Consider the following 25390-nt stretch of genomic DNA (forward strand, 5'->3'; position numbering starts at 1 on the left):
GCTGCAGCATCCTGGTTTAACCTAAGCAGAAAGGCAGATTGTTTTTTTGTCTCGGGGAGTTAGGTGTTTAGTTCCTTCTGCCTTTCGCTTGCCAGACTTACTGACTGAAAGCTACATGACAGGCAGACCAATCTGGCACAGCAAATTAAAATCCCATTGGGGGTGCCAGTGTAAGTCTACAGAAAAACACTGTGTACTCTGAGATGCTAAAAGAGGTGCAACACTTCGACCACTTGGGTTTCACTAAGGTAGCAAAGGGGAGATGAAACTAGGAATGTGGTCATAGTGCAGTTCTGTTTGGGTTGCACTTAGCTTAAAATAATCTCTTACTATCACAGTGCCTTCTGTGTCGTCATTTCTGGATAAATAATACATGTTTTCACCCACACCTAGGAAAATGAGTGTTTTGCATGTGCAATACCAACACATTGTCCTCCAGTACCTCCTTATTTCACACTACCATGCATGAAAAGTGAATTTGAGCAAGGAGAGGGGGCAACCTGGTATCCTGTGCTATCACTCGTTGATGGGCTTCTGTGTATGTGTAGACAGCTGATGTTTATTCCTATCCTGCATATTGCAGTGTTCTCAATTTTCCTCCCACACGAAGTTGTATTCTTGTATTCAGTTGAAAGGGCACTTAGAAAGCAGTATGTCACTTTACCCATGATTATAGTCAGCACAACAGAGAATATATATTTTCCAGACGTGCAGTGCAACATCAAATCTATCTTAAGTTTAGTATTAAGGCCAGAAGGATGCAGCAAATCTATTGGGACCATTTTTTTAAATTGTCTAAATGTGACATCTTTTTCTTACATCATTGGGAAGTATTTGTTTGGTTTTATTTATTTGTTTTTGTAGTGCTCACCATTTTATTCCTGGAGAGGAAACCTCTCTCCTGGTTCCCTGTGCTGTGTGTGACTCTGTAGAGAGGTTGGTGGGTGTCCAGAAAGCAGTGTCAACATCCTGGCTGGATGCTGCACCTGAACTAATTAGACTGGCTCCCGTCCCCCTCGTTCACCCTCCTTTGGCTGTGTTTAATTATTAGCTCAGATGGGGCACTGTGCTGGCATGACAGAGTGCACCAAGTCACTTTTTTGATGAGCTAAACAGATTGAGCTTCTGAAAACTAAATGTCAGGCTCTGTTTTTTCCAGCACTCAAATAACATTCTACCATAATGGCTCTGTTCACTCTGGGCTTTCAAAAATGCACTCAGAGAAGGAATTACAAGTCTGAGGTTTCATAAATCTTAATCTGGGTAGTATGGCAGAAAGTGAAGTGAAATCAGGCTCCAGTCTTCTGTTCTTAGGGTTTTCTAGCATTATATCCATACGTGGTGTTAATCCATGTTATTATTGGGTAAGTTATTATAGGGGAGACGAACGCTGAGTCTTTTGTGTTAAAAGTTAGTCACCAGACTTCTAGATTCGAAGTTCTAGCGCCAGTCACCAGACTTTAGGAACTGAATTATTACTATTATGCCTTTTTTTTTGGGTGGGGGTGGGGGGGTGTAGAAGGGGGTGGGAATAAATTTATTTAGTAGAACCTTGACAACTTTGTTACAATAACTTCTTTTTCCCCATTTACTGAGTGTCTTTATAGAGCTTTCTTTGTGGTGTTTTCTCAGAGTATAGCTTTATTTTCCAAGCCTTTTATCATCTCTGATGCTTTTCTCTGAACTCTCTCTGATCTGTCCATCTCTTTAAGTTTGCAGCTCCAGAATGCACATAGTCTGATTGAGATCTAATGGGATTGGATAATCGTGCTTATTTTACTTACTTAGTGCTGTGACCTAAATAGCATTCAGGTTTGGCGAGGCAGTGTTTTACTGTTAGCTTGTATTCAGTGTATTATTCAGTGTGACATCCACCTCCATCGCTGATGTGCCTGTTTAGAGGCTATTCATGGGGAAAATCCTCATGGCCTTGTCCAATTTACGCTCGACTCATCCTCCAGCAGAGCCGAGGGAACTCGAGGAGGTGCCAGATGAAGAGTGAACAAAGATCTCAGGACTTGGTTTCCTCTTGGTACCCTTGTTTGTTCTTTTCAGCTGCAACTGCTTGTCATTTGTTTCTATTGAATCATAGTACAAATTGACTTCATCATTTTAGTCCCTGAAGGTCTCTGGCGTCTTGCATACTTTGTTAGATTAGGTGTGATGGCATGCAGTGTGCGTTCATGTTTTCCCCCGTATTTCCTCATATTTACCATGGTAATTAACCTGTGTCTTCAGTGTGTGTTTAAATATTTTAAATAATCTACCTAATTGCCAGGCTTTTTTAATGCTCTACTTATCTTTTTTTAAAACAATAAGTTTATTAAGGAGAAGAGTTGAAACGAATACTATGCTTCTATGTTGGTGTTAGACATCACCTAGTGGCCCCCTGCCCCTTTTCACCGCCTTATTTACATGACTTCTATAAATATTTGAAATAGTTCTACTTTCTAGTGTTCATTGGTGACTATTTTGAGGGGATGATGCTTAAATCAGTTGCAGAATTCTCAGCTGTTGAGTACGGTAGCAGCAAGAACTGTGCAGTGATATCCTTGAAATACCTTTCAAGATAGCAACACTTTTTGTCGTTGTATCATTGTAGGTTTTTTCTGTTTTCTAAAGTAACATAAGCATCCAATTTATACATGTGTAATAAAAATTATAAAACCTTTGAGCGTCAGTCCGCTTCAGTAGGTACTGTCTGGTTTATTTGGTGTGTGTGTGTGTGTGTATATATATATTTGAAATTGTGAAGATCTGGGAATCTGAGGTAACTGATAAAAGAGAATAAGAGTTGTACTCAACAGTGAGATTAAAAAAACAATTTTAGAAGATTGATGTATTTAAAGAACTGCTATGCTGGTCTAATACTCTGACTTTAATCATAGTATTTCCCATTATAGAAGTTGCTATAGTGAAATACTAATACTCAAAAGCATCAAGAGCTTTATTGTGTTATTTATTGTAAACATGTGAATACAAAAGAAAATATTGAATTTGTAGTTTTAAGGTGAAATGATTGTTGCTACCATTGTTGATGCAGTTAGAGAGAAATAGTTAGAAAGGTGCCTCCTCTCCAGTATAGGTGGATGTTGCAAGGATGAAGCTGCAGGTGTCTTTGTTCCCTCCCACCCCTTCATAATTTAGAGAGAAAAGAAAAAAAAGTGTGTGGGGAGATCTGGAATGAAGAGGGAAATTCTTGCAAAGACCTTTGGCTCTAATTAGATTTTCATTAAGGTTTTAGAAAATCTATTAAGTAAAGCCTCATAAGAAATGGGAGTACAAATCATGAAGATGATTAACCAATTGACTTAATGAACTTATCTTGACCCTCCTAGACCTGCCGTGGAGCTCTCACAGCCCTGGAGTGCTGGAAGGCAATACATGCAGTACGGCAGCTCAGAGCAGCCTAAGAAGTAGGACTGGCATCAGCTGCTCTCAGCCTGGTTGGTGCTTTTTTCAGGAGTGCGTGTCGACAAGCCATACTGAACTGTCACTGATTTGACAGCTGTAGCAGTGAAAAGCCCATAAAGCCCGAGAAAGGCACTGAGGCTTTTGCCAGCTGAAAGCAGTTTTACCTTGAAAACCCTGACTCCGGGTTGTGTGGTTGAACAAGAAGCCGAGCATGGATAAGCTCTTATCTTGCTCTTGCGTAGGAACGAAAGAGAAAGCAGCTGCTTGGGCCTGTTGGGGTGCACTGGTGTAGACATGAGTGTTTTAGCACTAGACTAACCTGTGCAAGGTCTGCCAGCAGAAAAGCACATCAGGAACAGTACTGCCAAAGCAGAAGACTTTCAAAATTACAGGAGTTGTGCTGGGGAGAGATGAATCAAGAAATTGCTTTAATTTTCATATCGCTATGATGATCATATTACAATTTTTAAAAAATTGAAAGCTGCCACATGATTTATGGAGCTGTTATGCATATGGTGTTTCAAAGCACTTCATAAAGAAAATGAACAAAAATTTAAATGCTAAGTAGATGGAAAGAACATCTAAACACAAAGTGTTTTTTGTCCGAGATGTGTTTGGTTTCTAAATGCTGTGGAATGTTTGTTTTGAGTACAGCTCCATGAAACCTGAGAGCACGTGAATTCGTGCAGGATTTTGAACCTGGTTTTCTTGACAAACATACCCGCCGATGTTTCGTTCTTCAAGAAATATTATTGACATATGGAGATTCTAGATGTGATCGCTCATCTTTAGGAAAAATATCTGGAAAGAAGTAACTGTGAGGTTATAAGGAAGGTGATGATTACAGCATAGCTATAGTGCTTTGGTTTTCATCAGTATATATGTCACTTTACCTTGAGATTATAGTTCTTTGTTTCCTTTTTCTCTGTTGTAAAGAGGCATCTTGCCTCGTTATTAAACATGCCCTGCAAGAGCAGTGTTATCCCATCCTCGGGGAGGGCTGTGCAGGGGTTTACGCTGCCACATGGAAGTAGGTTATATTTTACTCTATGACAAGTAGCAGGGGTACCTTGCAACTCAAGTGATTAAGCACCACTAAGCTCCCTACCTCTGAAGCAAGCAGGGGCCAAACACAGTTTGAGCAAATAACTTCTGATAGGAGTTTGATAGGATTTAATCTGCAGTGCTCCTGCTGTCCCTCTCCTTGCTGTCACTGGCTGCCAGTCCAGGCTGATCCTTGTGCTATGAGTGATAGCATTAGTGCAGCGTAAGGCAAATCAGGGAGCTGACTGCTGCTGGACTTCCCGGCTATTTTTCTGCTGGTTTGTCTCCCTTGGCCAGCTCCCTGTGTGGCTGGGCTGGGCTTGTGCCACTACTGAACGTTCAATTGCATTCAGATGTTTTCAGCCCGAGAATTACAGTTCGCCTGTTTTCCCTTACCAGGAGGGAGTAAACAACATAAACCCTCTTCTTGGCTCTGTTTAACACCTCATTCAACTTGCTGGCTGCACGGGATGTTGGCTGCATCCTTTTCTCATCCATCTGTGTAAAAGCGGGAGTAGTAGCTCCCTTGCTGCGCCCCATACTGTCATCTGTGAAAGGGAATCCAAAAGAGTAAAGCAGCTCCCTACGTAACCATCTGCATGTCCCCACTTGAGCTCACCAACCAAGAATTACAGTTGTCCCTATTATTACTGCCTTTTGCCAGGCTCGAAGCCGTTCCTTTTTAGTCTTTGCAGAAGGTTTCGAGTGTCTCTAAGAAGCAGGCGTTGGAAATAAAACTTCTTAAGTATATATATGTTTATATATATATATAAATTTAGGATTCTTTCCTCATCATGTTAGTAAGGCTCTAAACCAGTGTACTGAATCAGCATGCCTGGCAGTTGTCAACAGTGTATGTTCCAGCTTCTAGGGATTTTGCTTTGGAGTGCTCACCTCGAGCGAATCTGGGAGTTGGATCTGACATTTAAGTAATTTAGGCTTTTGTTCTCATCAGTGTTGTACAAGGTGATATGGATGTTCAGCAAACTCTGCATTCATTTAGAAGAAAATCTTTTTATCTCAATAACACCAATTTTAAATTGTGGGCTTACATTTTTAAAGTTAAATCTTAAAGTTTAAGAATGTGGAAAACTCTTCAATTACCCTTGAAAGCTGTTTGTTTTCATGTCTTTATCTTAAGTTGTATAATTCAAAAGGACTGAAAGCTGTACCTGGGGACACAATTAGATCACAAGTGTGACCATATTGTAGAGATGTGTCTTGCTGTTTTTGTTAGCCAAAAAGCCTTGGAATTGTCCTCCTAGTTCTGTTCATGCTTGCTCTTTCAGTAAGCTTAAATGTACATGATGAAACGTCCCTTTAGGTGGTTTTCATTTTATTTTCAATTTTTTTATTCAAGATTGGTGAAGTTCATAAGGGGAGGGGTGAAGCTTAATTATGGAGTAGGGAGCGACGTGGACTTGCGGGGCACTCGAGCCCTGTTCTCGGCATCGTGGGCTCCCTCGTGAATGTGCATCCCACCATTGCCAGCTGCAGGGCCCTCGTTCTCAGCATTCTGCCACAAAAGTGGCGTGTTCCTTTGACTTGTGTTGGTTAATTTATCTGAACTGTGCGCTCTTTGCAACTTCTTGAGGGAGCAAAGGTGCTGCGCAAGTCAGAAGACTGCTACCTGAGTTCTCCTGATTGCAGAAACAGAGGGCAACATTTGAAGCCTATTAACTTGTATGTAAGCAGGCTTGCAGACAGTTTTGCATGTACTTGATTGTTCAAAGTAAGAATGCAAGTTATGTCAGCTGAAATTGTGTCTTTTTGATTTACAATACTGTTTCATACCTTATTTCTAAGGATTAATCAAAGACCTATGTTCACTAAATAATATTCTGTTCATTTACCTGCAGAGTATAAAGATTAGAAATAACCTCCAGTGGGTGCTAGGATGTGCAGTGGTTCTAAATATAAGTTAAATCTTGCTTATTATGTGTATGCAAGGGCCATTGCTGGAAAAGGGATAAATGGAGTCTGGTCTTTTGTTCTCAAGGAAATCAACCTGCAAAGTCCTGGATTAGATATTTTTTTCTCTCCAAAAAGGATAGATAGAATCCAAATGACATACTTGCTGATAGACTTTTTCAAAAATATAGTTTAATACTGCAGATGAGCATCCAAAGGATACTGGCAATTTTTTGACATTACCTCCCTTGATGCAGTGCATATTTATACTTGTAGATTATAATTCCAAGCATTGGTGAACAGATGTTCCTTTGGAAGAGGGGAAAAAATAGCGACAGCTGATGCAGCCAGGTATATAAATGAAAGCAAAAATATTGCTTTTTTCCTCTATTTTGACTTTTTTTTTTAGTTTTGTTATGTATTTTGTTGTTATGTCAGCAAGCTATCAATGAGCAGACCTTTAAAATGTATGTGTCTTAACTCTTCCCTGCAAAGCAAATATATCTGAAATAATAGTGCCTCTTATATGCATGAAAGGACCTATTAATTAAAAACAAAACAAGCTGGGACAACTTCTGTGTTGGCTATTATGATTTTTAAGCAGGGTAGTGTAATGATCTGCCTTACAAATTCATTTTTACACAGGTCACCTCACTAATGCTATTTTATATATGGCATTAAATGACTATTACATGTTTTTGTTCTATGTTGGTATTTGTGAGCTGTGTTTATTTCTTGGAATGCTTGCTGTTTTCTTAAATACTTTGTTTCTTACTTCCTTCTTGGTTAATGGTAAAATTTGGCTTCCGAAGTAATAGCTGGAGTCCCCTCGTTACAAGAAAGCCAATTCTACTAGTGGAATTACTGCATGCCAGTTTAACACTGTTTATTGCACAGGCTAAAGGATGAATGCTTTTCTAGCATAATTCTCCTGGTAGTTTCACTTTCACATGAGCAGCAATTGTGGAAGTGCTGGCATTACAAAACACTGGAAACCATTCATATTCTAAACACCATGACACACAGCCTAAGCTTTGAGCAGAATTAAATGACACGGAATTTAAAATGCTATTGGCCATCTGGAGTCCTGTGAAATGCAGCCCTTCATCCTACCTGCCAGAGAGCTAAGGCTGTGGTTGCCACAAAGGATATTTAAAAAATGTGTTGGACTTGACCTTTCATCTTAATGGCATAAACTATTAATGTCCCTGCAGTTTTATAAATGAAGCAACAGAGTGACTGTTCTTGGCTTCCCTTTAAAGATTGGTTATCTCAGACCTTTTGCTGCGATGCCAGGAGGTTCTTAGCTCTCCAGACAGTAGCAAATGAATCTGTGTATTTTCCCCACAGTTTTATATTCTTAGTTTATGAAAACAGCTTTGATTACTATACGTGCAGCTTCCAGGACTCTTTGTAGACCCAGGGCTGGCAGATTTTGTTGGACAGAATTATACAATTCCCATGCTAAAAGATAAAGGCCAACTTTAGGTTCATAAATGTTAATGTCAAAATTCTCATTGTCAGTATTGCTGCATCAGATGCTTTATCTTTATTTCTGATGGCATTAGATATTTGCTTTCAACAGAAAACTGGAATCGGTGAGTTTTTAACTGAAATTCCTTTCTCCCATTCTCAACAGAAAAGCCAAAGGAGGAGGATTCCTGCGCTCCCTTGGGGAGCTACCCCACTTCCCAACCGTGTGCATGTACCGATGTACCCCTGTACCCACCCAAGGAGTTTGCATGCTATTTGATGGTAAAATGAGTAATTTTTAGTTCCAAACGAGCAAAATTGAATTCAGAATGTTTAAAAAGCAGCTTAGTGTTTTAATATCCCTTTTTGATGAAAGTTTAAAACACCTTTCCCATTGTTTCTGACTTCTTTAAAATTCCATGTCATATTTCAACATAAATATACATTAAGCAATTGAGAGTGGACTGAGGAATCCAAATCTTTAATCTTGCTCTCATGGTTTACAGCCCACCTGCATTAGGGATTTGTTTTGTTTCTGTCCATGGATTTCAGTCTTTTGAAGAGTGCTTCACTTTGAGCATCCTCAGAAAGTGCTAACTGAGCAGCTTGTAGATGTCAAATAGCAGGGCAATGAGATCACTGCTTAATATGTTCTGCATAAAGGTCAAGTCTTACAGTCCAAAGAAACTAATGCCCCCAAGTTTCTTCATGTATGAGTATTAATAAAATTGTTTTCTGTTGATATAAAATGGATTGGGAAAAATGTAATGGGACAAGATTAAAGCATTAATATTAATCTAATTCAACTTTTATTTTAGAAACATCTGTGCGAATTTCTTGCTCTGTATACCCCTTGAGGACAGGTCTTTTTTGTAATTTTCATGCTGGGATGCTTTGCACTAGTGAGATGTGGTTGTGAAGCATGTGGCTCATTGTGGTCCCCCACATGGTCGTAATGGACCCAACTGGGGTTCCCTGCTTCTCCCTCTGCATTGTAATAATGGAATTAATGACACGACCTCTAAGATGATGGAACCAAACTTCTCAGAACTTCTAATTCAAAACAGTCTTTTACCTATTATCTTTTATATGGAGAACAGATATTATATGTAACAAAATTAAATGATAGAGGAACCCTAAAGTGATTTTCTTATTTAATACTTCATGATTCATGACAGTTTAAGCATGTTTTATCCATGTCCAAGCTGACGTCACTGTTTTTTTTTGTAGTGAGACTGTTAAAACTATAGGAATGTATGTGAAATAGAAATAGACTGAAAAATTTTATCCTTCTTCTCCCCTCCTTTTAGAATGTTTTTGCTACCACCCCCTTTCTTTCCTGTGTTGCTGGTTATCATTTTTATGTTCCCTTATAATGCAGAAGAGTCTGTAAATGAGCACTTAAACCATGCCGACAGTTATGCATAAGTTTATAATATTTTGAAATCAATGGGACTACCTACCTGCTTTGAAATGGCCAGAGGGCTTTTGTAAAGGCTGAGGAAATAATGTATATGCATGTGGGATAAAAAGGCCAGGCTAATGCCTTCATCAGATGATGTTTTTGTGACCATTGTTGGAAATAAGTTCATTTTTATTGAAGCATAGGACAACACAGAAATAAGTAATTTCTTGTAAGCACAGAGTTCAAATACTGCAATCATTCTTTGAGGGTTTTGTCGTACTTAATATAATGATACATAACCTTTTTTCTCCTAAGATACAAAGCTTCTTAACAGCTCTGAGAAAACATGTTGAAATAAATTTGTAAACATTGTTCTTATTTTAATGATGCTATTTGAATTTGAGCAGCGTGACTATTTCTCCATTAGTGATAAAAGCCCCTGATTACAACCTAGCAAGACAGAAATGCCATTAATTGAAATACGCCCATCCTTCGAGTGGTGTCAGCTGTGATTTTGCAGGAGGGTTCAAGTCACTGTCTCCTCCTGCCATGACCGAAGGTGCAGAGACTGCAGGGTCCCTGTGCTGTGGGTGCCGTTATCCTGTTCATCTCAGAAGCTCCAGCACAGAGTTACTGCAGCAGTGAATCAGATGTAACCACAACTAGCCACGGAGTTTGAAATTTCAAACACGACTTTTGACTGTAATTGTCAGCTTTAATGGTTTTTAAAAAAGTCAACTAAGTCTTCACACTTGTTTCAGTTTCTCTGAAACAGAAAACTAATTATAAGAGTATTTTCATATGTTCTAATTGTGACTGTGGATAACTGTTGGAAAACGTGTAATTAATTGATGCAAAAGTTGATATTAGAAAGTTGACATAATGTTTTTATACATCATTACATGAAGGCATGTAGTGAAGCAATTAGTCCTTCATTAGTTCTAAGTTATTTCAAATGCTTTGAAATACGTACTTAATGTTTAATCATCAAGGAAATATATTTTCTAATGGTGTTAACTTCAGGGACTTAAATTAAACGTGCTCCCGTGAGGCTCATTTCAGTAGGATAAATGGCCTCTGCAGCTGCTGGGCCTCGGAAGCTTTCAAGAGCTTTTGGGGCTCAGTAGCAGTGCAGGCTGTTCAAGATTTTGCTAATTTTTTCCACTTCTTAGCGGCTGAAGCTATTGCAGAAATCCTCTAGTGGAGTGGGGCTGCTATCTACAGTCATCCGTGTGTCACTGTGCTGCCTTCTCCAACACTACCAGCGAGTATTTTAGTCCCTCTGGCCAAAAGCTGCAGGTTAGGCCTAAGTATTAATACATGGTGCTTGACTTCTACTGCTTCGTAACTCAACATTGGAAAAATAGGCCTGAAGTTTTTAGTTGCTGGACAACTGTTTTTCTCTCCTTTGGTTTTTCTCCTCACTAAATCAGCTTCCCTGATAAATCTGTTATAGAGATTACTGTCTTTCAATCTTTCTAATCATGAGAGGTTTTTTTTTTCTCAACAGAATTCTTCAAGAAATATAGTCTTTGGCTTTTATTCATTGTACATTACCTTCTTAAGATCTTTTTAAAATCTCACTGGAGCTAGAAAGGAAGCAAGCAAGCCGGGTGTGTGTTCCTCTATATCTTGTAGAGATCACTGCCTCTGTGGAAAGTCTTTATAAATGAACTTTTATCTGATGCGTATGTTGTGGAATTATGGATACTGTATAGGAAAGAGCATAACTGGAGAAACAGACTTGTAAAACCAGTTACAAGTTGGAATCTTTCCATTTTTAATTTTTTTATGTTTACATCATATTGATTTGGCATACATTCATGCATTTTTACAGACTTCTGATTAAGTGGTGAAAACATACCTTAGGCAAAGTTGTGTTCTGGGTTAATTATCCTGTTAATCTGCATGTGTTATCAGGGATTGGTATGGAATCTGCTTATTGACATGGAATGGCTTTTTTCCATGTATTGCAAGCGATAAAATTGTGGTAGGTTATCAGCTAAGATAAATTTGTTTGACTTCAGTAGAGAAAGATTACTGAAATCTGGACCTTTAATATAGACACTGTAACCTTCTATTTATTAATAATAATTATTTCACAAATAATTTTGACCCTTCTATCAAGTTCGCTGGCTTTCAACTCTTCCCTGCTTTTTACCAAAAGCTGCTCAGAAAAGAGTGCTTGATTTCTAGCATTGCATTTCTACTTAAAATGCATTTTTATGTGTGCTGAAATGAACAATGTCAAATTATATTCTTTCATCTTGGTGACAATTAGTTATTGGTGTCACTGTGAGATCACTGTGCAATAAAGAATTTATAACAACAGCATTCAGGTATTCCGAGGCAGGCTCTGTGAAGATACTTTTGCTAGGGATGTTTGTTCAAGGTCTTTGTTAGAAATAAAGCTTTGATGTGAAAATAGTTGTATTGAACATGTTCGTGAAAAGCATTAGCTAATTATTTTTCCTGATACATCTGCAGATTTAAGACACTCATCGGGCTATACTCAGTTGGTGGAACAGGGATGAAGTAGAAAAGGAATCGTATCTCTCGCCTTTCAAGCTTCATGAGACTTCCTATATATATATTTTTCTACTCTGAAGCTGGTGGCACATTTTGAAATGCGTAGGTGAGAGTAGAGGTGGAGGACACTCACAGAATATTTGTAGAATCAAAGGAAAAATGACTGTTATTAGGCATTTTAGTTTCTAAATGCTTTCCCAATTGTTCTACCAAATAAACTTTAGGGGAATAGTAATATAAGAAGCTTAAATATATTCTCTCATATTTAAATAAAATTGAAATATTTTATCTCCCTGGCACTGGCAGTGATAGAACCCAGAAGAAAGGAGTAAGTGTGGTGTAGAGGCTTGCAGTTTTCACTAAGTTTTGCATGCTGCACAGCTTTGCATTAGACAAAAGGACATGTGCAGGTTTGCATATGAGGCTGAAGAAAAGGAAGAAAAAAGCTTCCTTTTTAGAAATAGAGTAAGTTCAACTATTTATTGTAAGAAAGCAGAGTTATAAAAGTAGAAAAGAGGCAGTGAAATAGTTGTGATGAGTCATAGTTATGGAGGGGATTGGTGTTGAGCTTGTATATGTTGCCGTTAGACGTTCTTGTAAGACAGTAGTGAAGTTGTGCCATTTATTTTTAACATAGTATTTGTGATATGATTGAATTCTGTATGTAAGGAATGACTTTATGAACAGATCAGAAAGCTGCTGTGAATTTCAGTATAGAGATCCAAATAAAAAGTGCTGTGAATATCCAGTTGTTATTTCCAGAAAGTAAAGAAGTTAATGGGACATTACTTTTTTTGTATATTACCAAATATGGAGTAGAAGGGTATTTCTTCCTCGAGGAGGATCATTATCATGATGTTCACCTCAGAACTCACTTGTCTTTAGTTTTGTTGACAAAAGCTTTTCTGAGCAAGCTTTGTTCAGGATAATCCTTCAGTTAGTTTGAGCCAAAGTACAGTGCTGCTTCACTAATGTTCAAAGAAGGGCCCCCTCCAGTCCCCAGCTTTGAACCATGTTAAGGAGCAATTGTCTCTTATCAGATGGTTAGACACCTTATTTCATGCTGAGTGACAAATAAATAGTTCAGAGACAAGTGGAGTGCATGTGAAAATCTGTTAGCAAGAAAGCAGTTCTTAAAAGGCGTTGAAAGATGATCATTTTCATCTCTTCCTAATGAGAAGCTTCCAGGAGTCCAGTGTGTTTAGCCCTGCTCAAGACCAGATCTTATTTGCATGCAGGAGGGAGACCAGGCCTTCAAAGTCTGCACCCTCGTTGCTGTCTTGGAGGATAAGCTGATGGATGCTGTGAAAGGTTTTGCTGCAGTAGCCCTCAACAAGGTTTTTCTTCTGTGTGAAGGTTAAGTGAGAATCATTTGGGAGGAACTGAAAAAAAAATCATTTAATTAAAAAAATTAAAATAAAGGCCTGCCAAAGCAAAAAAACAAGAACAGGAAGCTAATTACTTCCACTTCCTGGGCTTTCCAGCTTAGTGATTTACTTTTTCATTGTTTTCCAGCTGTTTAAGACAAGTTTTTTTCTATATCTTAAGAACTCCAGTTTTAAAAGGGCTTTTCTCCTGTGGACAAACTGAATTTTTTTCTTCTCCAATCTAAAACAACTCTATTAGGTAAATTTGTTGCTGAGACTATTATATGTTATTCCCGATTCCTATTTCTGCTTTTGTCTGTCTTTATCTTTGTTTTGATTTGTCTTGTCCAAATTTCTATCTTGGACTTGAAAGATCTTCCTTACAGAAATGAATTAATTAGAATTTCCATTCTGGTTTTAGTTATGAGGATTCAGACAGCTTGCTAATTTTTTTTACTAAATTTTCTTATATATTTAAAAAGCAGAGCAAAACACAAAAGTTTTGAAACAATGAGTAGCTAATGCATCTTTGAGACTTTTTTCACTGTTCCTTCTTTATTTTTTCTTTTTTTCTTATTCCTGCAGTTTGTCTACTTTAGGCAGTTCCTTACTTAAGATGAGTTGAGATAAGCTAGCAGGAGGGAAAAATGGACCACACACAACTTAAAGGAGGCTCATGAGTTGCAGGAAACGGTCTTAATCACTAATTGCTTTTCTGCTGCAGGATCTCCAAGGAAAAGTAGGTGAAGACGTTTATTTGGTTCCAAGTGAACTTTTTTCCATTATGCTATGGAAAAGAAAAAAGTGATGCTTTTCATTCTTGTGTATGCAATATGCCATGTCTCCTTATAGTGACTTGAAGAACTGGAGTATAAACAAGAAAGCCCGAATATTTGAGGCCCTTTTCTGAAAGAGAGCAATTTACTTATGTTAGGAATTTAAGGAGTAAATGCTGGATTGGTGTCAGGATCCTGGTTCGTACAGTCTCTGCTTTTGGGTTGGGCTGCTGCAGTCAGGACTCTGCAGGTTGGGCATGGGGTGTTGGCTGCCTGGGTGCGAGGTTGGAAGCTTGAGCTGATGGATGGAGATGAGACAGTTGAATGCTTTTGGAAGGCTTATAGGTTTAATTTAGCAAACAGGTGGTTATGAGCAAGAATATTGAATTCCTTACCCTTGTAGTATGATGTGCAAGGTTACCCGTGACACAGACTTTCATTTTATACTGATAATTTAAAAATAGAAAATGTTTAGTGTTATATTTTACAAAGTATCTTAAGCATTACAAGCTTGATGTGAAAGAAATGGAAAAATGTCAGTCATGCTTGTATTAGTTCTGGAAACTAAAGAGATAAGTAATATGAAGTGACAAACACAGTACTTAAGACCAAGCCCTGCAGGTTGTTTCATTTTTAGTATTTCTTTTATACTGAATATTCAAGCACATTTATATGTTAAAATCAAATATAAGATAATTATTGAGGTAGATGTCGTCTCCATATGACAATGATTAGATCAAAAAGTTTTGTGTAAGGTGATTACACAGTGTTAAAGAGATGTGATTTAAAGTGTGCATTACTTCTGAGAAGTAAAACCTTTTTAATTTGATCCTTTATATTAAACCTCAGCATTTTGTTTTTTGTCCTGCGTAGGGTCCATCGGATGGTAGTAATTGGCCTAAATCATCTACATCTGGAATAGTGTTAAGTGTGAGAATATTGTGCAGGATTGTCTGGTGAGCTGTTTGAAATTCTTGGTTGGTGGCATGCATACTCTTAACCTACACGTTATTTAAGTAGACGTCTCAGTAATATTGAGGACCCCTGAGCAGAATCTTGTTTGTCATTGTCATTGTTTGTCATTGACTAATTAATTTGCACGCTATCAGAACTGTAATCCTTGTGCTTTTTTTTTGTGAATTTAAGATCAAATCTGACATTTTAAATGAACCTCACATCCTTCTGAAATGGAGTCCGTGTGGAGGAATTGCATAATTCCCTTCTGTTAAGAGAATCTGCAATCATCTATTTATATTGGTTAGCTGATAAGCTTTGTACAGCTTGGTGCAGATACAGGGAGTCCTGGGAATAGACTTTCCTATGTAGGTTTGCAATAGAAAATTCTGAACGTTGTAAGAGAAGTGCAGGAGTTGTCTAGCAGACTTGGGCTGCATTATGTGTATATTAGACAAATTACAGTGCCTAGCAAAAAGGCCTAAGAGATTACTTAGAATTTGATCACAAATTAGTGGGTAGTCTGACACATGAGTTAAAACTGGAGACGAATAAGATATTTACCTAATCGTGATTTATTTTTTCTACTGTTAAGACTTAATGCTAAGCCAATCTGCTAATATCGTCCAGTTCCTGACAGATTTAAGATGATTCCAAGACAGTAAGAAATAGCAGCAGTTAGGGGAAAGCATAACCATCTTTAATCAGCAAGGCCAGAATTGGGAACAGAATTGTGACGTGTCAGATTAAGAGGTTTAAAAAAGAGAAAGAAAGAAAAAAGAATCTCCTTTGTCTTTGACTAGAATGTCAGAGTTCATCCCTATTGCTGAAGTCAGTTTCTAATTTTGATTTACCATTGTTATTCTGGATCACAAAGATTTCCTTCAAGCAAAAATTAGTGTTTTTAACAATTAGCCAAAGCTTTTGCTGCATTTGTTTGCTGCAGTACACAGATGTGTAGTTTATGTCTGTGTTGCCAGGTGCGTGACTTTTTTTTTTTCCTCCCCTTCTGTTTTAATTGTTATTAATGGAATCTCTGTTGTCTTGTGAGGGGGTAGTGTTTTCCCAGGATGGTGCTAAATGAATACTTCTAAGGATAGTGTGTAAAGAGGAGATGGTGAAAGGCAGAAGCAGGTATCAATGACCACCTCACGACCAAATGTTTAGCTTTTCTGTTTTTATAATCTGCTTGTTTATATCTTCAGTCTCAAGTGTCTTTCACATACTCACATGTGGTAATTTCAGTTCTGTACTGAAATAAAGATTCCAAATTCAAGCATAAAGAATGTCCTTATTCAAAGCTGTCAATGAAGAATAGCAAAGAGGGGAAAAAAAAAATCTAAGCTAGCAATTTCTAATATTATATGTTCTTTTATTTTAATTCTCAGGGGATAAAAAGAAAGATTAATATTCACAGGTAGTTGCCTCTGTCTTGCCAGTGACCCAGCTTTCAGCTAACTTGGGTTCCCAAGTGCTCAATATTCAGAGCATTTTCCCATGTACGTATGGCCTCTTACATATATCACTGTAAGTATGTGAGTTGTAATAGTATAAAATATTTTCAGCTGCTGCCCATATTCATTGTATGCAATGGTTCTTCCTTGTGTGTCTGTGACTCACGTAACATCATTTTAGAAGACATATGCTACTTGCATGATGTTTGGATATGTCGCAAGGATTTTTGTTCCACATTGATTTGTTTCTTTGGATTAGTGCCTAACTTTGAAAATCCAGCTCAGTATTTACAAACAGCATGGAGAAGGGTTTTTTCATTATCTGTTTTCAGTGGTGATAATAAGTTGGAAGAAATAGGTGATAGTTTTCATTTGTTTCATTCCTTTATTAGAGAAGGACCTTGCTCTCTCTAATAAATACTTGCTGTTTGCTGGAGCATATAGATAATATATCAGTTCATAGAGTGATATTAATAAGATGTAGCATAAGAATAAATAGCATTAGTTTTTCCTCTGTTGTGTACTGGTTATTTAACTCTTTATCATATTATAGCAAAAATATTTGTACATGTTCATTTTGGACTGACAATTCCAGCTGCAGTTTCTGCAGTTTGGCTTAGCTGTTTGCATGTACACATATGAGCAGGAGTATATTCAAGCAGGAGAGCTGGAGCAGCTCAGTGTATGAATTTTCATGCCAATGATTATACACCATTTTGATCAAAAAGGATAGGGGGAGGGACAGGACCATGACTTGATTTATATAAAATTCCAGATATCTAAGGGGAAGAGAACAAAAACTTCTCTCTCTTCTGGAGCTGAGGTAAGTAAACATCAATGAGAGTCTAATCCTTTCATTTCATCTTGTGGTTGAGGAGAGCAGGGATGGGAAGGATGCGTGGAAGACGGGCGGAATGCTGTGTCTCCAGGATGCTGGAGAGGCGGTGTAAAGGGTTTTAACTTCTGTGAAAGCCACCTATGGAGATATTGATCCCCCTTCCTCTGAAGCGAGTGCAAGGCTTTGCTGAGGACCTGTATCAAACGTGTCAGCTCTGTATCATGGACCAAAGCTGTATGTGTCACTTCAAGTACCCTACTCATGGCGCAGGTTGTGCCGTACACCTTGCTGTGCCTGCAGGACTGTGTGCTCGTAATGACTGAAAGCTGTGTTATTGTGATATTTATGTGATAAATAAGGCTTTGCTGAGCTGGAGGTTGTTAGTTCTAAAATAACAAAGGAGAAAATGTTTCTAAATAACAAAAAGAATTGTTGAAACTTGCCACGATGGAGAGAGAAAATTTTTACCCCTACCTTAGTGAGATTTCATGCTTGGTCCTGTCAGTAAACTTGATTTGTACTGCTGTTACTACCAGTCACGTATTGCACTCGTGGATTTTGCCTCCCTGTATTTTGTATTGTATCATAAAGCTTGATGCCTAGGAATGCCGCAGGAAGGAGTGCCTGCTGTGCACACACATCAGCTCAGGTTTGTGTGTCTCGGTGTCACTGTGCCCAGATTGTCGGGCTGCTGTGTGAGGAGGAGGTACACGCAGCGTGCAGACGCTATGTATATGTGTGCAGTGTTCTTGGACGCTCCCAAGAGAAATGTGAAAACAGCAAGAAAGTTTTATATGTTAATTTGTGTGACAACTTAGGGATTCTTGATATTTATATTGTTTTAAGCTGCGGTTTGTTTAATTAAGAATGTAGACCTGAATTAAATCATTAGCAGTGATGGTGTCAGAGATTTGCATTGTGCTCCTAAACATGGAAAAGAGATGATTTGGAATCTGTTGATGGAGTGATACAGAAGTCATTTGGAGTAATCATTATTAAATTTTACTTCTCAGTATTACTAAAGGAGAGCCCGGTCCTAGAGTATAACCAATGGAGTAGAGGGAGGGGAAAGGAAAAAAATCTGCTTTCTTTCTTGATTATACCTCACTGATTTTGAATGTCCTGTTGACTTTAAATGTCTTCACTACATTTAGATTAGACATCTGGAAAAGAACGTTTGTCTGAATGTAAGTTCTTAGGGCTTCACTTAAATGATTTTGGTTGTTTTGGTTTGAATAATAACCCTAATTATGATCTTTATTTGGATTCAGTGGTAGTGTATGCCATGGACTCATACTGACTTATCAGATATTACAGGAGAATAGTCAGTCTTTAATTTTCAGTAATTATGAATTGATTTTATAACAAAAGATTGAGATGCTTAGATTTCTTAACATCTGTAAATACTTGACACTAAGAACGCATTGTCTCTTTTGATAAAGGTAAAAACTACAGGTTATGGTGAAAGGGAATTTCAAGGAGTATATTCGTTTCACATTGAAAGAATTTCATAAATAGTGTAATGATTTAGAGCATTTAAGCATATTTAAATTGATATGGGGCAATGAACACTTTTTTTTAAGAAAATATATTTAATTGCTCTAAGTGAACCAAAGCCTAAGTAAGCAGAGTTCTATCAAGTTGAATGCAGATCTAACCTGAACAGGAATTTGGCAGAAGGAGAGTAGCTATTTCACACTTTGTTACGCTACACAAATATATTTTCTATTCAAAGTATGCTCCTTCTGCCTTTGTATAAGGGCTTCGTTATTCTCATTTCTTTTCTACTGTCTCTCTCCATCTCTTATGAAGTTTTTTAGAAGAATTATAATATCTTAGCTTTCAAAATGCACAAAAAAGTGGAAAAAAAGTCTAAATGTCTTTATCCTACTCTCACTCAGTTCTTATTGAAAAAGAAAGCATAACGTGATTCCAAAAACCAAGGTCAGGTTCCTCTAACACTTGTATATATCTAAATAAACTCTGCTGGAGCAAAGGACAATCTAATCTGGCCTGCTGTTATGAAGAATGGCTAGTAGGGAGTGAAGGAAGCTAGGGGAAAAAATTCCTGACGAAACTTAGGATGTGAGGGCTAGAGGGAGTGACAAGAAAGATTTCCCTCCGAGTAGCAGGACCGTGAGGAAAATAGAAAGCTATTTTTCCAGGAACTTCTCAGACACTTTGGGTCAAAATATTCATTGGTGTAAGGCCATTAGACTGCAGAAATGCTACCCTGGGTTAACTTGTCCTTGCTATGTCTCTGACAAGGGAAAATTTCCAGCTTTGAAGAAGGAAGACCAGACATTTATTCTCTTTTAAGTATATCCTCCTACACTGTTGTATACCTTTTTCTCTCTGTTACAACTTTTTACCGAGACGACCCTAGTTTTGACAACGATCTGTCAGCCTTCCAGGATAAAAGAACACAGTTGCTGAAGAGGTTTTACTGAAGAATGTTTTATAAAGGCCGAAAAAAAACTGTCCACTTTTAAGCTGACCTACATTTAATTATATGGTTAGAGCTTTTAAGTGCGCATTGGGATTTGGAATTGGATAAAGCCTGCAATTTCCTATAATAGCTTTGAGAATGTGAGCTTTGTGACCTCCTGTTTATTTAGAATTGATGTTGCATGTCTGACGCTGCCTAACTGTATATAGTCTCACACAGCAGAATACACAATGACACAGAAAGCGGGAGTTGACAATTTTAGATAAGCTCGTGTCCTTTGCAAGTTTAGTAGGTGCAATATATGTTCCAGCAAGAGTCTCTAAAGCTTTTACTTCATACGCTGGTTGTTGCAGTAGAGCTGAGTAACGGTGGTTGAAAAGCTATGTTCTTGAGACTTTGGTTAACTGTAGCCAAAAAGAAAAAAAAACTATTCTAAAGTATTCAGAAGCTGTTAGTGGCTCTCACTTCTTGCTCCAAGAAAGATGGAATAAGGAATCACTTGAGCCTCTTCTGGAGTAATACTAGGTGAGGTGCTATGGTAATAGTGCAGTCTGAAGTGGTGTATGTCCTTGTAAAGTAAAGTGGCAGCCAGCTGGGTGAATTGTTTGCATCAGAGCAGCTTCATTTAGTGAAGCCGTTCACCTGTTTTACTGTGACAGATGACTAATGTCTTTTAAAAGTTGAATTCATGTGAAGTGTACAAGTGTTGGAGAAATGAGTTTTTGCATTCTGCACAGGCGTTCCACTTGGAGTGTTCTCTGCAAAGCTAGATTGTGATGGGGGCTTATCTTTGGTCCCTGACTGTGTATCCAATTCTACGTAGCAACAGTGCTTCTTTGCAAGTCAGTAGTCATTTACTTCCTTCCGGAATGGAGAGAGGATCTTGCAGCAGCTACAGAGGTAGCCGGAGAATTTTCAGAGCCTTAGGAACTTCCCTTTCCATGCTGATCACATGCAGGGATCTCACTCTGGAAGTCATCTGGCAGTGACACAAAGCAAAATCTCTAAGCTATTATTACTAGTTTTGCACATAAGTTTCTCTTCTCCTGCTTTCACCAATACACCTTCTGTTGTCAGGCAAAAACAGATACCTATTTTCAAGAGCAGAAATAGGTTTTTCAGATGCTCATGAATCATCTCAATCTTGTTTGCTTCACTTAATTGTGAAATGAAAAATGCAATGTGAGAGAAGGTATGACTGAATTTGGGAATTAGATGCTGGACTTCAACTTACATACTTACTATCTGATAGCAATTTCAGAGCTTTAGATTAGTTTCTTACAATGGGACTCTGAATGTATATGTAATGATACAGCTGCCTTAAAATGCTTGAAGTTACTGATAGTGAGCAACCTTTATCTGTTAAATAAACCTGTACATGGAAGTGTTCTTTTGGTTATATCAGACCCACTACTTGAAAATAACTCCTGAGAAGGAAGAACTTTAATACTTCATTATTGACATTGTTTTGGGTATAAATGTATTAACTACGATAGTGTCTGCTCTGACTGGGCCGCTTGCCAAGGAGACTCTGGCATGAAAACTGATGAGTAAACAGCAAGTGATGTTTAGTATTGCAGCTTTCATTGCATTGCTGGGAGCAGCACTGCTGCTGCCCCTGGAAAACAGAAGAAAGTTATTTTCCTGAAATGTATTTATAAAGAGGGAATGATCAAAAATAGACCTTTTATTCTCACCATCTGATTTGCTATTGCCAAGAATAAAGACTGCAGTTTAAGACAAATGCTGATCTAAATGAACAGTATTGACCTTGTGAGTTTTATTTTGTGGTTTTGGGTGCACATTGACAGAATGTGTGTCATTGGCTGCAGGAAAACTGTTTTCTAACAGTTTCTAGCCTCTTAAAAGAGAAAAAGGAAGAGAAAACAATAGCATCAATATTGCTACATTAGACTCCTTTACTCAAGGTTACGAGGTGGTGGTGTCTGGTGTTCTGTACAGTCACTGCAGGGGCTGCCTCTCTCGCTTTGATATGATCAGAATTAGTTGTGTAAAACCTGTTATTTCCCAGTACGTAGGAAGCCCATAATGACAGTGAATCTGTACTTGAGGTGAGTAGAAGTTGCATCATCTAATGTCCTCAGCAATGGTCAGGATTCCTTTATTTCATCAAGAAGACCTATATATGAGACAAAGGTCTCATATATAGGCAAAATTCTTCCACTTTAACTAGAGGACTGACCCGTAATTAGGAGGCAACAGATCTTATCCCTGCCCTGCGTGTGGAGGCTTCCTACACGACCATGAATGGTTGCACAGCAGATTGTGCCTCTAGAAAAACTATATATTAGACAAGGCTTATTAAAGCTAAAGCAATAACCATCAGAATCCCATGTCTTGTGTTTGGGCAAAGCTTCCTGTAAGTGGCAGGATCAGCTTGTAATTGGGCAGTGTTATGTGCTATTTTGGCCCTCAAACCCACAGTGAAAAATATCATTTCCTGCTGTTGCTTCTTTTCCTATTTGTAGATACCATTTGAAACAAATAACACATTTTGCATCTGCCACTGTTGCTGGTGAGCTGTATGTGGTGCTTTTAATTTTTACGTGATGACCATGGGGGGAAAAAATCAACAAGATGCTTGAGTCATACTTGTACTGTATGGAAGATAGAGTGTTACAATATAATTCTGATTATGTGAAACCAAGGGGGCTAGATAGCACTCCTAACCTTGCATGTTGGAAGCATACAGTAAAAGTGTGTGTGTGCACTTTGGAGATAAATATATAGGACTTCCTGGTACAAACCAGAAGGGTTTGTTTGATGTTACAGCAGGTACATTCAGTTCAAAGCTATTGTCATCAGGGTAGAAAAAATGTAATGAGAGCTGCACTCTTCCTGCAAAGTGTACATTACACCGGTTTGTAGCAGCTGGGAGAGAAGGAGAAAAACAGTCTGTACTGGGAGGGCAATTTTGGAGGGTATCGAAAGATGGAGTTGGAAAAGAGTGGAAAAGCAACAAGATTAATTTTAAAAGTGTACTGTAGGAATGGGGGTACTAGGAATAAATGCCAAATTTTTTTACGCATACAGATATTCTGAAGAATCAGTGTGCTGTAGTCATCTACCAATGTGTTTTTAATCCTTTAAAACTCCACGATCTGTTTTCCCTTAAATTAACCCAAATATGGTGCTATTGTGAAACTGCATGTGCGCACGCATGCACACAGACACACAAAAATGCTTTTAGCGTTTGTGGCTTACAAGTTAAAGGTTGTATACATGCTACTGCCATAGCCTGCGGCAGATAAAATCTCTGCCTCCATCTGTTTTGAGTTTCACCTCTCGTTGCTCTGCTGAGCTCACAGTGCTGTTCTTTTCTTCCTACGGCAGCTTTTGTCTGTCCTTGGTGTGTGCCACGTCTGCAGGAGTGCTGCATCCTGCCGCCTGCCTTACAGCCAGAGCCAAACACACATTTCCCCTCGTATTGCAGAGCCCGGAGCAGCTGCAGCATCTGAAACAGCGCGCAGGGGCACTGTACGCACTCGGAAAGCACTCACTAAAGTTACACGTCACTTAGCATTTTTATGTTTGTTTATGGGCAGTGCCAAGACTTCCCCATTCTGAGGGACATTGGATGTAGGTGGTGAGAAATCCGAATAAATCACTTGGCAAATTCATCGTTAGTGTTTGGCCTGAATAAGCCCAAAGAAGGGGGAAAGGCCATGAAACTTCTTTGTCTGTAGTGGGGCAGGAAGGGAGGAAGGGGCTAAGCAGTGGAGATCCACACAGACCTTTAGGCTTGTGATGAGGTTGGCTGCAAGCTTTCCTGTATGCTTCCTGGACACTTTTTTTTTTTTTAATGCAAAGCCAGAATAAGAATATGGAAATAAAGGGGAGATCATTGATAAAGAAGAAAAGGAGTAATTGCTGTTGTTGCACTGACAGAGCTTTCTGAGGAATTTTCATTAAATCCTTATGAATTCTAGTTATAGCAGCATCTTCCACATGTTAAATTTTTAATTTCTGAACTATATCATTGTGTTTTTTGACACTGTAGGACAGCCCATTTTAAATACACTGATCCAGAAGCAGCATCAGGAAAACCAAAATGAGAAAGCAAACTGTACATCAGTTACTCATCAAATAAATGTTTTATTTGAAAGACTTTTACTTGCTATTTATTTTCTTTAAATATCTTGATAATAATGTATGCCTGTGGTCATAAAAAGCATGCAGCGGTGCATTTATTAATACTAGTCTTCTAAAAATATGCCATAGAAAACTAAGTTAACTAGAAAGATGCTCTTTTCTGAAATGGAGAAGCAGTTAAATAATGTGTACAAATACTGTTTATTTGATAAAATTCCACGGGTGTGTGCTCTTGGAGCTTGCATTTGTATTGCCTTTATCTGGAGCAGGCAGGTTGTGTCTGTGCTCCTCCGTCCTTGTAGATGCTCTATCAACAGTATCAATAGTGAAAACATACCAGCATTGCTGTCATTCTGTCCTGTTTTATTCAAAAAAAAGTCTAAATAAGATAAAATTCCAGGGACCACTGCGAGTTCTGCTGCCATTGTAGCTGGTTTCTTTGTAATGTTTAAAAAAAAAAAAAAAAAAAAAGTGTTTTCCCCTCAAGTCTGCTTTAAATCAGAACTTTGAGGTTGATATAATTATTCTTTCTCCAGTGGAAAATGAATGTATTGAAAATCAATGTCAACAGAAATTAAGAATTTTATTATTGTCTGCTATAGATGTCACACTTGGATATTAATGTATGTATTTTTGAGTGCCTAGTTAAAATAACATAATGATGGGAATATATATTGTCTAGCTGAAGCTTTCAACCTACATTGGCATAGAAAAATGATTAGACAAATTGCTGGAGGAAAAGTCTGTCGAAGCTGTTTTTCACTTCTGATTTAATCATTTGGATTTTGTGACAGTATTATGGAGAATATCGCTATACGTTTTCTGTGCTATACATTTTCCTTAGCCAGTGCCCTCAAAGAATGTTCGGTTTAAGCAAGTTCTTAGGTCACAGCTGGTCCCTTGTACCAAATAATCAATAAGATGAAATATATGGGATGGAAATATTGGCTCTGTAGTTTTTTGTCTTGTTTTAAGGGCTGTTCTAATGCATGTGGACAGAGCATCTGCCCCAGATGAGCTGTGAGCCCTACGTGCTGCAGCCACCTGCCTGTCTCCTAGTGCAGCCCTGTGACCTGCTCTGCAAGGTGGGAATTGAGGAGTCTGCTACCAGAGCAGCTGAGCAACACGAATGTAACATTAAAAAAGACAGGAAAGTTTTGCCTTAGAAGTTTTTAATAGTTGATTTAATGATATTTTAATATTGTTTTTTATTTTACCATATTAGAATTTTCTGTATGGCTTTAATAATTAAAACCTGTCCTGTACTCTTATCTGTTTTCTTCTGGTCCATCTAAGCTCAGCATTTTTGTTGTAAGGACTTCTGATGGGGGAAAAAACGGTGCTTGGAACAAGAGGGAGGCTGCAAGCTGGCTGGTGCAACCAGCTTATCTTACGCTGTGTCATGTTCTGTGACACATCCGTGATGAACAGCTCTAGAACAACGCTGATGTCCTGCAGGAAGGAGGATGGTGGTACTACAATTATCATATGCTGCAGATATTTTTGTATATTGCTTTGTTTTTTTTTCCCCATCCATCCCACTTTACCCAATTAACACCTGATAATCCTCCCAGAATATAGGCTATCCCCCCCTTTTTTTTTTCCTCTTAGAAATGAAAATAGGGATATTCTTAAGGAAAATTCGGCAGCAAACCTGGGTCAA

At 38.2% G+C, this 25390-nt stretch overlaps 1 long non-coding RNA gene across 1 annotated transcript; it reads left to right on the plus strand.

Moving 5' to 3' along the window:
- Positions 1 to 6657: 6657 nt before the first annotated feature.
- On the plus strand, positions 6658 to 8708 carry LOC112945040. The gene is made up of 2 exons (XR_003248930.1): positions 6658 to 6720; positions 8009 to 8708. It is a non-coding gene; the product is annotated as an uncharacterized LOC112945040 (long non-coding RNA).
- The last annotated feature ends 16682 nt before the right edge of the window (positions 8709 to 25390 follow it).

Source organism: Nothoprocta perdicaria, unplaced genomic scaffold, assembly GCF_003342845.1.
Source record: "Nothoprocta perdicaria isolate Ctin4 unplaced genomic scaffold, notPer1 scaffold_18, whole genome shotgun sequence".
In the NCBI taxonomy this organism is placed as follows: domain Eukaryota; kingdom Metazoa; phylum Chordata; class Aves; order Tinamiformes; family Tinamidae; genus Nothoprocta; species Nothoprocta perdicaria.